Source organism: Phaethon aethereus, assembly GCF_964289735.1.
Source record: "Phaethon aethereus genome assembly, chromosome: 11".
Taxonomy (NCBI): domain Eukaryota; kingdom Metazoa; phylum Chordata; class Aves; order Phaethontiformes; family Phaethontidae; genus Phaethon; species Phaethon aethereus.
In genome coordinates this window covers 626,114-639,576 of record NC_138587.1, presented here as the reverse complement: position 1 = coordinate 639,576, position 13,463 = coordinate 626,114, and positions in this window count along the sequence as shown.

Genomic DNA, 13,463 nt, shown 5'->3' with positions numbered 1-13,463 from the left:
TGCAAGAGGGGGCATGGGTGGGCTCCAGCACACAGCAGGTACCTGGTCGTGGTGCTCGCAGCACTGTGTGGATGCTTCAAGTCGAAGCGACAGCAGAGCTGACAGCCCAGTGGAGTGGTTATAGGATGTGGGCACAGCACTTTTGTCTCAAGCCTGAGTTTCCACTAAGGGCAGAGGCCTAGCTGGAGCACCCACGCGGTGCAGGAAAGCAAAGGGGAAGCGCGTAGGCTTGGTGCAGCAGTACATCAGTACAATGGCACGGGTCCCCTTGTAAGGGTTGAGCATGGCGGCTCCTTGCCATCCACCAATAGCCAGCAGCATTTAAAGTCAGGGTGGGAAATTGAGGCTGGTATTTGGTCACAGCTGCCTGGAAATGCTCTGCAGGTGAGTCCTGGAAAGCTGTCCTCCCTGTCCCCAAGCATTGCCGTACTGCCCTGCCTGTTCTTGTATCACAGATCTTCGTTTATACAAGACATGTTAGCGAGGATGATGAGGATTCTGCACGACTTCTGGTGAGAAAAATGCACTGTAGTTGTCTAATCTCATTTCTACACCTGCCAATTTCCCTCACCCCCTTCCTGTCCTCCTGGCCCTCTTCAGAGCACTAATTAATACATAACTGCCTTGGCCGTGCCATGTCCACCAAAAATATGCATTGAATTAAATGCTGTGCTTTCATGCTATTTAACTCATTGTCTCTGCTAATTATATCCTTAATTAATAGAGTTATTAGCTGTTTATGAAAGTGGGACCAGTTGGGTTTTTTTAAACTAAAACTTGGCAATTTTTAAATGTGATCATGTCTTTAATTGCATAGAAATAAACCCCTGTGATCCCAAACGCTTAATCTGCCTATTTTAGGATTTCTTATGGCTGCTTATCCTGATAGTAGAGCATCTTCCATGTGAAATCAGCCTTTTAAGGCATATCAAATTAGGTTCCAGATTACAGTCAGTTGAAAAAAAAAATTAGGCCAAAAACATAGAAAAATGTGTGACTTACCCAAAGGTATCCAGCACTGTCTTTGTCAGAAAAAATCCCCCAGGAGCTCTGACTCCCATTTCCTATGCGGAGCAGTTATCCACACTGATACAATTAAAGCCAAAGTATTTGTGGTATTGAAGGATTATTTGACAAAGATTTTGTTGTTGTTGTTGTTAGGAAATAATCCTCTGGTAAGATGCTTTGAGGGGAACATTTTCTAGAAATTATTTCCCACCCCTATTATCTGGGCTGTTAGAAGCTCCAGTGAGTATTTCAGGGTAATGCTCCTAATGGAGTAGTAGAGTTTTTTTAAATCTCTCATACACAGATCTCACCATTATTTTTTGTTCAGGAAGAAAAAGAGATCAAAATTAAACCACATGCCTCTTGCCATAGACCATCACCCCCTTGCCAAAGTCCCTTCCTGTTTGACTCCTGCGCAGGTTTAAAGACAACAGCTTTTCAGACATCTCTGTGGGGGAGAGGGGCTGTGTGCACAAGAACTCAAAAACACTTTAATTATTAATAAATATATTTACAGAAGAACAGTTTCCCTTTAGGGGAAACATGAGTTACTCATGCAATTACTCAGGTTACATTGACTCAACACTGTCAAAACCCAGGATCTAATCGCTTTAATACAGGGGTATAAACATCTATTTATTTAGTGGGGTTTATCTGCAAGGTAACCATAAAGCGCTCTGTGCATGTGGGGAGAAAGTTCACCCTCACACGCTGGCGGTGGCCAGGTTTGACTCAGCAGCTCCCAGCGAACACCGGCAGCTGGCGGCAGGGCGGAGGAGAGGTGCTGCCTGCGGGACGGGCGTGCGGGACCGCTGCTGCCTCGGCGCCCGGTGGCGGGGACCCCCCGGGGACCGCCTGCACGTGGAGGCACGGAGGGCTGGCTCAGCAGCGGGCACTTGGGAGAAGGGCAACGCGCTTCATGTCCTTGCTTGTGACACTGAGCGTGTCAGGAAGGCCTGACTAGGCGGCACGGGCCAGCGCGTGGGGCAGCTGTCCCTCCTCTGCCCTGCAGCAGAGCCGCGGGGAGCCAGCCACCGCAGAGGGGCTGCTTGGCACCCCAGCAGAGGAAAAGCCAACACACAGCCTCAGCCACCCAGGTGCTGCTGCGGGGAGAGCCCTGGCTGCCGCTGTGCCGCAGGGCAGAAGGTCCCTCTGCTCCTACCCGGGCAGCCAGACCTCTGTTTTTTTCATCTCCTTCACTCTTTGCCTCTAAGCGTGCTATTTGGGTCATTTTCTGTATGATTGCAGGGCCGGTTGGCAGGAGACTGTAAGGTGCATTCACAAACACGTAGCAGACACGTGTTTTGAATCCTTTTGGCCGCTCACTTTCCCTTTTGGAAACTCACACTAATGGAAAACGGCCACTGAATAGCTGTACTGGGTCAGAGCAGGGGTCCAGCTCATGCCTTTTCCCCATCCTGAGAGAGGCCGCTAGCGGTTATCCAAGAGAAGAAGGTAAGAGGTAGGCAAAAGCGGAGTGATCCTGCTTGGTCTCCACTGGCCCAGCCCTGAGCCAGCCAGGACAGGGCTCTTCCCGGAGCGGTGTTGCTGAACAGAGAGGAGCCATGCACCACGAAAAGGCAAGGGGACCCGAGGAGGAGCTGAGAAGCACTTGGACACAGAGAAATCATCGCCTGAACAAGAGCTGTTCCCTCATCACCACACTCACCTGGTGCTCTCCAGTCCTGCCTGCCACCTTGGTCCAGTCACTTGTTAATGCCTCGTGTCATCAGGCTGGATGCACCTGCAAAGTGCTCGCTAAGGCACTTCAGGGTACTCAGTAGTAACTGAGGGCTTGGAAACAGCCTGATTAGCAATCCTTGGTATACTTTTGGGTGAGCGTGGACTGAGTCCCTATTTTATTGTTATTAATCTGTATTGCAGGCACTGCTCATGGAGAAGAAGGCCAGATTGTCATTACTGTTATTACTAATGATTTAGCACACCAGGAGTCTGCTAGGTGCTTAGCAGAAAGATTAAGGCAAGGTCCCTTCCCAAACGTCCTTTAATCTAAACACCGCTCCAGTGTGGTCTCAGGCTTCACTGCAAATGGCTGTAGCAGGAATCGCGCTGGTGCCGCATGCTCCGCTGCCACCCTGCTGCCGGCCTCCAGCCCTGGTCTGAGCAAGGAGGAGAGGGATTTATGGGCACCTGAGGCACTTTCTGAGTAAAATCGTGCTTTTTTTTCTCAAGCCTCTTTGTTTTCAAAGATGACCCTTTCCCAGTGCGATATAGAGCATTGCTTCCTTCAGGGTATGTAATGCAGTCGTAACCTTGTCTGCAGCGTGCAGCCGGCTGACGTGTTCACCGTGAGGGATTCGCCTCCAGAGGGGAGCTGTGCAGACAGAGGTTGTGAGCATGAAAAGGTCTCCTTCTAGGTTAATGACAGATTCGGTGCTGGTGAAAGTTCACACACGCAATAATGGCAGGATTTTCCAGACCAGGAGGTTTATCACAAGGCAATAAAAAAAATGTGTCTTTTGTAGCCTGTGCTGGGGTTTGACCTGGGCGCTGTGGGTGGAAAGCTGGGATGCAAAAGCAGCAGGTTCCCCAGTTTCCTGCAGGTCTCTTGGGTGACCTGTTGCTTTTATTTTCTTTAGAGGCTTAGAAAGGGCTCAGCACTCACTCCCCCACTGCTTCACACTAGTCGGGGCTGGAAACACAGCTGGTGAACTCAAACGCATCTCCAGCTCTGCTCTGCACATGCTGGGGCTAGTGGTCAGATGAAGACACAATCCCTTTGAGCCCCAGCCTCGCTACAGTGACGGTCTCTCATCCATACCTGTCCCTTGTCAATGCAGAGCGTGGGGCGCTGCAGGCAGGCATGGGTGCAGGTGTGCATGGCAGAATAAGTCCCTTCTTTGGCTGGATCCTGACCAGCACCAGCCTGAGGTGGTTTCTGGACAGATGATCAGACTCGATGCGACGACAGGGTAAAGGAGGGCTTCATCCAGTCCTACTCTGACCTCTGGGGAAACTGAAGTGCGAAGCACCTCTCTGAGCTTCAGAGGGGTGTCAGATAAAGGGTGTTCGAAGACCAAGTGCCCCAACTGACGTCCTGCAAGGACAGCACAGGCACGTTGCTTGGAGCACAGAGACAGGAGGATGCGAGCCCTCAGGACCCTGGTGCACAGGCCTTGCTCTGCACTGCACAGGACCCATCCCAGCACTGGTCTCAACACCCCACCGGGGCTGGGCAGCTGCTCCCCACCAGGTCCTGAGAGCCGCAAACGCCGCTGCTCAGCTCATGACGCACCACGGCCGGGCTGCCAGCCAGCAGAGCGCTGGGGTCCGAGGGTGCAGGACTGCAGGCATGGGACAGGCAAGGACACAGCCCTGCGGGGAAGTGTCAGCGCTGGAACAGTCGCTGCGGGCAGCGGTGGTTTTCGCACAGTTTTGCCTGGTCTGACTGAGCAGGGGCTTGTTAAGCCCCCCCAGGGCTGCAGCCCCAGGCCTTGCCCACCCACAGCATTAAAGCTCCCGCTGGAGCGGCAGCAGCGCCTGACACAACAGGGGCTGGCCCTGCCTGGGCTGTGTCAGGCCGTCCGCGCAGGCCCTGCACGTCTTGACTGCGCTCCAGCAGCGTAGGATGCAGTACTTGGCTCCAAGCAAAGGAAGCGAAAGCAACATGAAGCAGAGCATCCCCTCGTGGGATTCACAGCGGGGGCCAAGCTGATTGTTCAAAACAAAGCATGGCTGCGTTGGAAACGAGCCTGGTTTTTACCCCGGGATTCACACACGAAGGCCCGAGCTGACCCAAACAGCAAAGCTCTGCAATAACAACCAGCGAGGCTGATCCTACCAGCTTTGTTCAAACATCCTCTGCCAAAGCCCGGAGGAAGTTTTTCCTTACGAAGTCAAGCACGATCGTGCCGCACTCTGCAATATGCTAACTTTCCAGTGAGCAGTTGCTCAATACGTGCTTAAGTAGACAGGCCACCACTACCCGTTAACCAAAACAAATGGGAAAGGGGGAAAGCTTACAACGCAATGATTGCTTTCAATTAGAGGAAATATCTATTGCCAAAATATGTCAGCGGGATTTGACAGACTACGTTTTTAACTGTGTACTACTGAAGAACTGGCTGCACACAAATGCAGCTTAAACTAAACAGGGATTTAATCCCCTTCCCTTCCTTCCCACAGTATAATCACCAGGCTGTAAATACTGCAGCCCACACTACCCTTGTTAATTCCAACCAATGTGACTTACCTCAGTGGCTTCAACGTTATTCTCTCCCATGTTCACTGGGCTTGTTGAGGCTTCAGTGTCAATACTCGTTATGTGCTTTGAAGTGAAAGGGTTAAATGCGGTTAATCATAAAATTACTGTTTGCGTTGCACATCTTAATACAAATGTAAGCATTTTGGTTAAAATCTCATCATTGCTTTAAAAGATATACGGAGTTGCACTGAGCTCTGAGTCAACTCTGTATTTGGTACGTCCAGCTCTAAGCATCTCTGGTCTCCACCTTGCTGAACAGAGTAGACCCCAGACCAGCCTCATCTGTGCCCTCAGCTTGGCCCGTCGGTGCCATCCTCCAGCACCCCAACCTTCACCCCCTGCACCATCCCCACTTGAATTCCAGCCCAGAGGTCCCTGCCAGCAGCCCACCTGCGGCCAGCCCCAAGCCCTACCCCTGCACCCCACAGGCACCCCAACCCTGCCCACGCTGTGCCTGTGCCACTTCCAGTAAAGGCAAGGCAATACTCAAGCCCTTACGGGAAGACCCTCCTTGACTTCGCTGCACCCCACATGGGTCAATCAGGTCCTGCAGCTCTCGTGCCATGCCATGTCCTGGCAGCTGAATAGAGGTTACTCTCCCATTACTCTCTGAGTAACTTAGCAGTCATTAGTTACAAATGTATGTTCTCACTGTTGTTATAGGAAAACTGAAACGTTTTCATACCCATGCCTTGCAACGGCCTGCTATCTGCAATTTCGAGAGAAATCTTTGATGTGCGGTATCCAGCAGCATGTGTTTTACATTGTCTCTAATAGCTGTCTCTCACTATAATGTCACTTGTGGGGTGTCGTCTGGTGTTGTATATTTTTGGACATATTGTAAACAGTGTGATCTTGTTCTTGACATTTCCCTGGTGACCCCAACAGTCTTAAAGGTTTACACATTTCTCCTGTGCAGTCAACACATTCATTAATCTTAGAGATAAGCCAAAAGTTAAAATTCACACACACATATATGTATAAAAAAAGACATATGTGCACATACACATTTAAAATGTCAGCAAGTCCTATACGGGACTAGTTGTAGCATTTTGAATTTTGTAGCAGAAAAGCAGAGCTGTCAGGTGGTTTCGGTTTAGCCTGCAAAGATACTGCCTATGTACAATCTGCATGCTTCCGTACATATGTATGTATTTGTGTGTGAACTCACCACAAAATCAATAATGTAAAACATGTGATGATTACAAAACTGTGTACTAATGGAAACATTCACATGAATCTTCATACAAACGAAACCAGCTTTTTCTTTGGACTATCTGGATAACCCAGAATGGGCACCCAAAGTGCTTCACCCACCCATGAATGTGACCCTGAAACTGAGCAGAAGTAGTGGCAAAGCAAAAAGAGACAGAGCAACCTGCTAATATGGCTGAGGAAAGGGGAAAAAGAAAGGTAATCAAACGGCCCAAATAGTTAAAATGACCTTTCAACACTTACTCTTTTTTAAAATGTAAACACCCTACAGTTAAAGATTAGGGTACTTTTATCACTTGAATGTCAGCTGTTCCATCTTTCTATCCAAGTGGTAGTCTTTTTGCTATTTGCACATCCACGTATTACCTTGTATGTAGGTGTGCTGCTTATTTCAGGGCTCATGGATATCTCAGGGCTCATGGATGTCACAGGGAGCTCCCTTTTCTCAGCATCTTCTGCTGCACAAGGGTAAAAGGAATCATACAAATAACAATGCCATCTTTCTTACCCAAGTTCATTGTAAGTGATGTAGTCGCTTACAGAGAGTGCAGAGCAATAGCTTCATTGAATTAAATGTCCTGCTTAGGCCTGGAAAGGCTAGGGAAATGGCAGCAAGCCCTCCCTTCATGGCATTCATCTGAAAAGAGAGCAATAACGAGCTTTAATAATTATGAGGACTAACGAGCTGCAGGTGCTGGCTCTGCGCTGAAGGTGACAGCTTGGGTGCTAAGCTCCTCTGCCTCTGGAGACGAGGTGTGTGTCGGCAGGATTTGATCACTGGAGGCTGGACCGAGACAAACCCAGTTCACTCACACCGTTGGGTCAGATTTGGGCTCCCTCAGCTTTTGTGTCCTCCCAGACCTGAACCTTGGATTTCCCACCTGCTGACTTCCACGTCCTGTCATCAGCAGTAAAACACCTATCCAGGGCAGGACCTGGTCTCCTCTCCCTCCTGCTCTGCAGGACCACCCAGGCCTGAGCGCTCGGGGCCAAGCCCGGTGCTATTCCACTCCTCCCCAGCTGTGCGTCGGCCGTCCCTGCCAGCCAGGGGAGGCAACCAAGGGTCTGCCAGAGGTCATGGTGGGAAAACACACATTTCACTAGGTAACTTTAGGGTGCATCATGAAATATGGGGCCTTTCTCCTCCCTGCTGGCAAGTCCTTTCAGGCCAGGGAGCTAAACACCCACCCGGAGAGCCGCTAGCATGCTGGAATTAGTTGACAGGTTTGGGTCGGTTTCTGGAGGAGAGGTGTGAGTAGCACCAAACCCATCACAGCTGGCACTCATTAGGCTCTCGCCTGCAACCCACACGGAGGTGCCCAAGAGAGAGCAAGCCACTGAGGTTTCCGTAACCTGGAATCTGACCTTGTAATCTTCTTATCTCCGTCTCGGTGCTCTCTGTCCTCTCACACAGAGGACAGCTTGTCATAGGAGGGCAGGCTCCTTTAACCTACTTAATGGTACTTTTCACCTTCAGGGTCCTCTCATGCACTAGGTTTATCTTTCCATCTGTGTTCTTCTTCTAAGTGATGTCTATTTAAGCCTGTGTGTAAAAAAAAAAAGCAGCAAAACTTACTTCTGGTTTCAATCAAAACTGTCGATCAATTGCCTTGGTCATTTTAGCCTTGCTTAGCAGTGTTTAGACTCCTCTGTGCAGCACTCATGAAAGACTCTGGGGCCAGTCCCTGAGCTTCTTGCATACAGAGAAGTTTCCTATCATCTCACAAACAGTCCCACTGATTTTATCAAGCTATTTGCTAAGCTGTTCAATAATCATCACTAGCAGGGACAGACCATGGCCCGTAGTAAACAGTGTCTTTGTTTAAGCTCATACCTGGGACCCCAAGAAAGCAGGGCATGTTGTTCTCAGCAGATCTAACGTTTCTAAGGCTTTCAGTCAGACACCCATCTCTGGCACCAATTGTCCTTTGCAAAACCAGACTGCACTCAGAGGGCCCTGTCCTGCACTCCTCTCTTGCTTGCATGAAACCTGCAGAGTAAGCACAGTAGCAAGAGTGGCAGGATCTGGCCCGGTGGCTGCTCACATGCAGAAGGTTGAATAAATATTAGTGGTTAAACTTGTAATTAACCCATCAGTTGAAATATCCAACAGATCCCATGTTTTCCTCCCAGTTGATGCAAATGAGAGTTGATTGTAAACATCTCATGCCTAAATTATACCTTAGAGAACCCAAGTAACGCAGTTGGGCTTGCCTGAATTATTTCAATGAAAACAAGGCAGACAAATGAATGTAATTGCCCAACTTCTTTCACTCGCTAGCTTTTGCCTTGTTTGAAAACTCTTGCAGCTGGACTTTCATGCAAGGTTATGAATGTAAATGTACCTCTTGCCTCCAGATCTGGCACTATTAGCAAATCTTTTTTTCTTTCATTCTTTCTAAGATCGAAAGTGGGGAGGAGTAAAAAAATGGGAAAAGCTTGTTTGTGGCCTGTATTTCAAATGAACATTGCACTCCAGCTCCCAAACAATCATTAAGAAACTGGCAGCCAATACTTTTGTTATTGTGCTGGGGTCTCACACTTAATCAGCTTCAGATCTAATAGCTCTGATCCCATTCAAGAGATGGGGAAAGACGGCATGTAAAAATGTATCTGTTACCCTATGCCACTTCACTTGTTGCATGAAACTTTGCATCTGTTTTACACTAAGAGCTAATCAGAACAGCTCCTGGCTGGTGCTTTTTGTTCCACAATCAGACAAAAAAAAGCCAATGTCTACTTCCTCCCTAAGGGGCCAATTCTTCCCTCCTTTCACGTGCCTATCCTCCATGGACACAGACTGTGGAGAAAGGGGGTAGGGAAGCATCAGAAGAAGCAAACAAAGAATTAACGGACTTCGGAAATACCAAGTAACTGAGGAAGTTGGTCCCAGCGCAGCTTTCGTTAGCATTACATCTGCGTAGTGCTCGGAAAAGGTGTTAGGACAGTGAGAATATTGCCCGCTGGCCACGAAAGGGGCTTCAGAGCAAGGCACGCAGCCAGATGCCCAGGTGCAGTATCGGGCCATCCGCACGCAGAGGCACTCGGCAGTACTCTGCGGTCACCTCGCACGCACGCTGAAGCGTAGCCTCTGCATTCACGCTGCCCAGCGCTGGGCTCTGCCTGCTCCAACAGCAGGTCTGTGCCCAACGTGGGAGCCGGCGTTTGAAAGCAGCGAGTGCCTTCACGGCAGCTTCATCAGCTCGTCCTCACGGCCGCTGCTTACCAGGATTGCAGTAAGGCTGCTGCGGGGACCTGCTTGTTGCAAGGCCAGATGAGTAATTTGTTGGGGCGAGCTGAAGGGGTGGGCTGCCTGCTCAGGACCAGGAGGGGATGGTTTTCAGTAGCGTGTTAATCAGCCCTGGTGTTGGCAAACGCCAACAGAGCCACAAAACAGGCAGATTGCAAGGTGGTCATACAGATCCCTGGCTCTGTACGTACCAGGAGAGAAATGGCAGCACATTGAAGGTGGGTGTTCGAAAAAGGCCTTTGTAATACACCTTTGCACTCATTGCCCCGCTCGTAGGGAGCAGCCATCTTTGCAAGGTGTCTAATGATGCAGCTCTATTGAAGAAAACAAATAATTCTTTTAATTTCAGGAGGGCTAATTGTGAGCTTAAAGCTAGACACATGATCAAACACCTTCCTGATTTGGGAAAGGAAGAGAATAGGGCATTTAATTTTTGAGCAGCACAGTGTAAGACCCTTTCCACTTAGGAAAAACAAATCCATCTCTCCTTATGTTTTCCTTTGCTGCAGATTCACTGACTAATGAATTCTTACCAGCTGTAACATTCATCTGCACAGTTAAAATCAACCTTGTAAAAGTCTACTTGTCCACAGTGAGTAATTCTTTTGATGGGTGAGTAATTTGTCTCTGTGGAGGGGCTTACGTTTGGTTTATGCTTTTGCTGCTTGGGATAACATGCAGTGGGAGTCTGCCTGTTTTGCATAATTGTGTACTTTAACTAAGTGTCAAGGGAACTCAGAGTCAGGGGTGGGTAATTTCATTTTTATTGTTATTAATGGCAACTGAATAAATACAAAATAAAAAAAAAAAAACAAGTGATGATCTGATTCTTTGATTTTTCTCAAGATTATCCCAGTAAAGGATGCAGGAGACATTATGATGGCTGGACTGGGAAATTTCCATGGCAGTTTTTCAGGTTCTTCCTAAAAATGTTTTCCATTAAGTGTCCCTAGAGGTCCAGTATTTGTGTGATTATCAGAAGGAAGAGGTCTTGATTTTTCTTTCCTTCTTTTCTTTCCTTCATCTAATGGCTCCTTAAGACTCTGCAACCCACATTTTTCTTCACAGAACACAAGAAATAGCATCCCTTGTTTTCACACTTCAGAGACGAGACAAAAGAGACCTTTTGGCAAAATGTCAGATTGTGTGACTGATAACACCCCCAATCATTTCAGACGATGACTTGTGGCCATGTTAGACTCAGATGTGAAAGCAAAACACATACACTTTATGTTGGCCACTTCGCTCCATTCTATTAAATTAGGACTAGTCATTAGCTGGTGGAGAGAAATATTTTAATCAAGAACTGGGGTGGGGAGGTTGCATCTGGCATCCCCTCTCCTCCCTCCCCCAACTTTCCAGCATTTTCCCTCCAGAGATATTGGTGTGAAACCAGCTCACATGACAAATTAAAATGATTCATAACCCAGCTGCAGTCTCTGTTGACAAGCCCCATCGCAAAGCAATCATGCAGATTTTATGCACCCAGAGCGCCAGGGAAGAAGTCTGGTTAGTGGCATACACCGTGTTTTCAAGAGAGGTCTGATACAACTTGGCTGAATTCATCTACAGCACATGAAGGCCAAATGGCTGTCACTTGACAGCAGTTAATAATGTAGTTTTAAAAGGGATTTTTTTCCTCAGATAAATTAAATTTCCAAGACATCACCATGTATCTTCAGCCTTATCTTTTGGTCTGTGGTGGTTTTTTTGGGTTTTTTTTTGGCCCTCCTATCAGTCTTTAAACACACAAACAGGGATTATACAGATAAGCCTACAGTATGGTTCATTCTGGCAGTGGCTTATCAATCATGGTTAATTAACTTGGTGGATCCATAAACCAGACAATTCAGCGGCGATTCTCGTTTCACCACTATCAAATTAGAAAAAGCTTAGTGACCATTTCAGACATGACAGCTCGTCCTTGCTGGCAGCGCAGCCACCGAAGCACAGAGACACTTTGCACTTGATGAAAACGTTTCTGCCCGCACGCGGACAAGTGCATTACGTCCGGGCCCTCCCCGCTTTCCGCCATGTTACCTCCCCTCTGTTAAGAGGGCTGGACTTTGCTACAGGTTTGCATTCGCTTGCTTACAAGCTTAAGGCACTTTTGACCGCAGGCCAAAGGGATGTGCCGCTATCCATCCCGTCCAACCAGCCACGCCGGCCAATTCGTTATTTTCACAAGCACCGATTTACGCACCCTACTAAGATCACGCTGAACTCAGCGCCCCACAGCAGGGGCCGATCTGGCCTCCCCACTTCCCCCCTGTGCCCAGAGGAGTGTGCTGAAAGCCTCATTCCCCGGGACGACCCCCAAAGGAGGGTTGTTCCGGTTTTCAGGGGCGCAGCTCTGATCCCAGGGAGCTGTGCAAGGGCCACCCCCGGCGGCATCAGCGGGGTCTCCTGTGCCACCTCATGGTGACAGCAATGCTCTGGAAACCCTGAGTCGTGCAAGCTGGGAGCACTTCCTCAGGGGCTTGAGCAGTTTCAGTTCCCCAGGATGGCACAGACATGGATGGCCAGCACTACTGCGGCTGTAACGCCTGAAGACCCACCCAGCAAGAGAAGGATGTCCTGGCAGCTTTTCCTGTATTTCCACACCACTCACCTGCAGATGCCAGTGGCTCTGTGGGATGCATCCAGCTCTTCCACAGCCTGCCCGCGGGCCCCACGCAGCATTGCTTTGCACTCCTCAGCGAGCCACGTTTGCATCTCCATGTGGCTGGGTTTCAGAGCCAGTGCAAGGAGCTTCCCTTGATCTCGTCTGATGGTACCTCTTGGGGCTGACACATTCAGCCGTTTGATTGTGGATCCATGCATGCAGCCCCTGCCTCCAGCGGATCACTGAGCAGCAGAAGAGACCCAGGTCTCGTAGCAGTGGGCTTCTGCATTAAAACGGGGCAAGCTCTGGGTAAAGCTTCACGCATGGTTGTAACATCTGCAGTTTCTGTCTGGGGGACTCCTCCACCACAGGCTCTGCACCCCAGGCGATCAAAGCACACAGTCAGAGGGCTGCCGGGGAAACTGCACCTCAGGCTGGCCATGTCTCCTGGGTCCTCCCACAGCCCCCCTGCCTCATGGTCTCCTGCGAGGTCTCTTTTACACCAGAGCCTGAAGCTACACTCTCCTTTGCAAAGCCTGGCTCCCTGCGGGAGGCACACGACGGTGAGCGCCATGTGCCTGGCCCCCAGGGCTCCATGCGTCAGGTGCCCCCAGGCCTCAGGGGACGCCCGCAGAGAGATTTAGATCTGGCCCAGACGCGCTAGTTTAAGTTGTATCTAACACGGGACACTGGTGCTCCTCCTCAGACCACAGGAGGGTCTAAAAAGTGGGGAATATCTTGTCTGGACCTCAAACATCCATGTCATGCCAAGTGGGTGGTGGTTGCTCTGTGAAAACCCTGAAGGAAGAGGCATTTAGAGGTATTTTCACCAGTGTCTCCGCTGAGGGAGAAAAGTAGCAGCAAAAATGCAGAGGAGGAAAATGAAGGATTTCAAAATAATGACCTAGGCTGATTTCGACGCCGGAGTAGATGAAGGGAATGGAGCTGGGATCCGCTCCCATCAGATGGAAGCAAATTGGACTATTTCCCGGACAGATTGGCCCCAGCTGGGAAAGATAGAAAGAAGGCAAGAAAGGAAGATGGTTCAAGTAAGAGAACAGCAGCTCTGAGATACTGGGCATTTTCAAGAAAGCCAGATTAGATATATTATCAAATCAACAGCATTAGACACGGCTAGCAGTATCAGAGGAGCCAAGAGA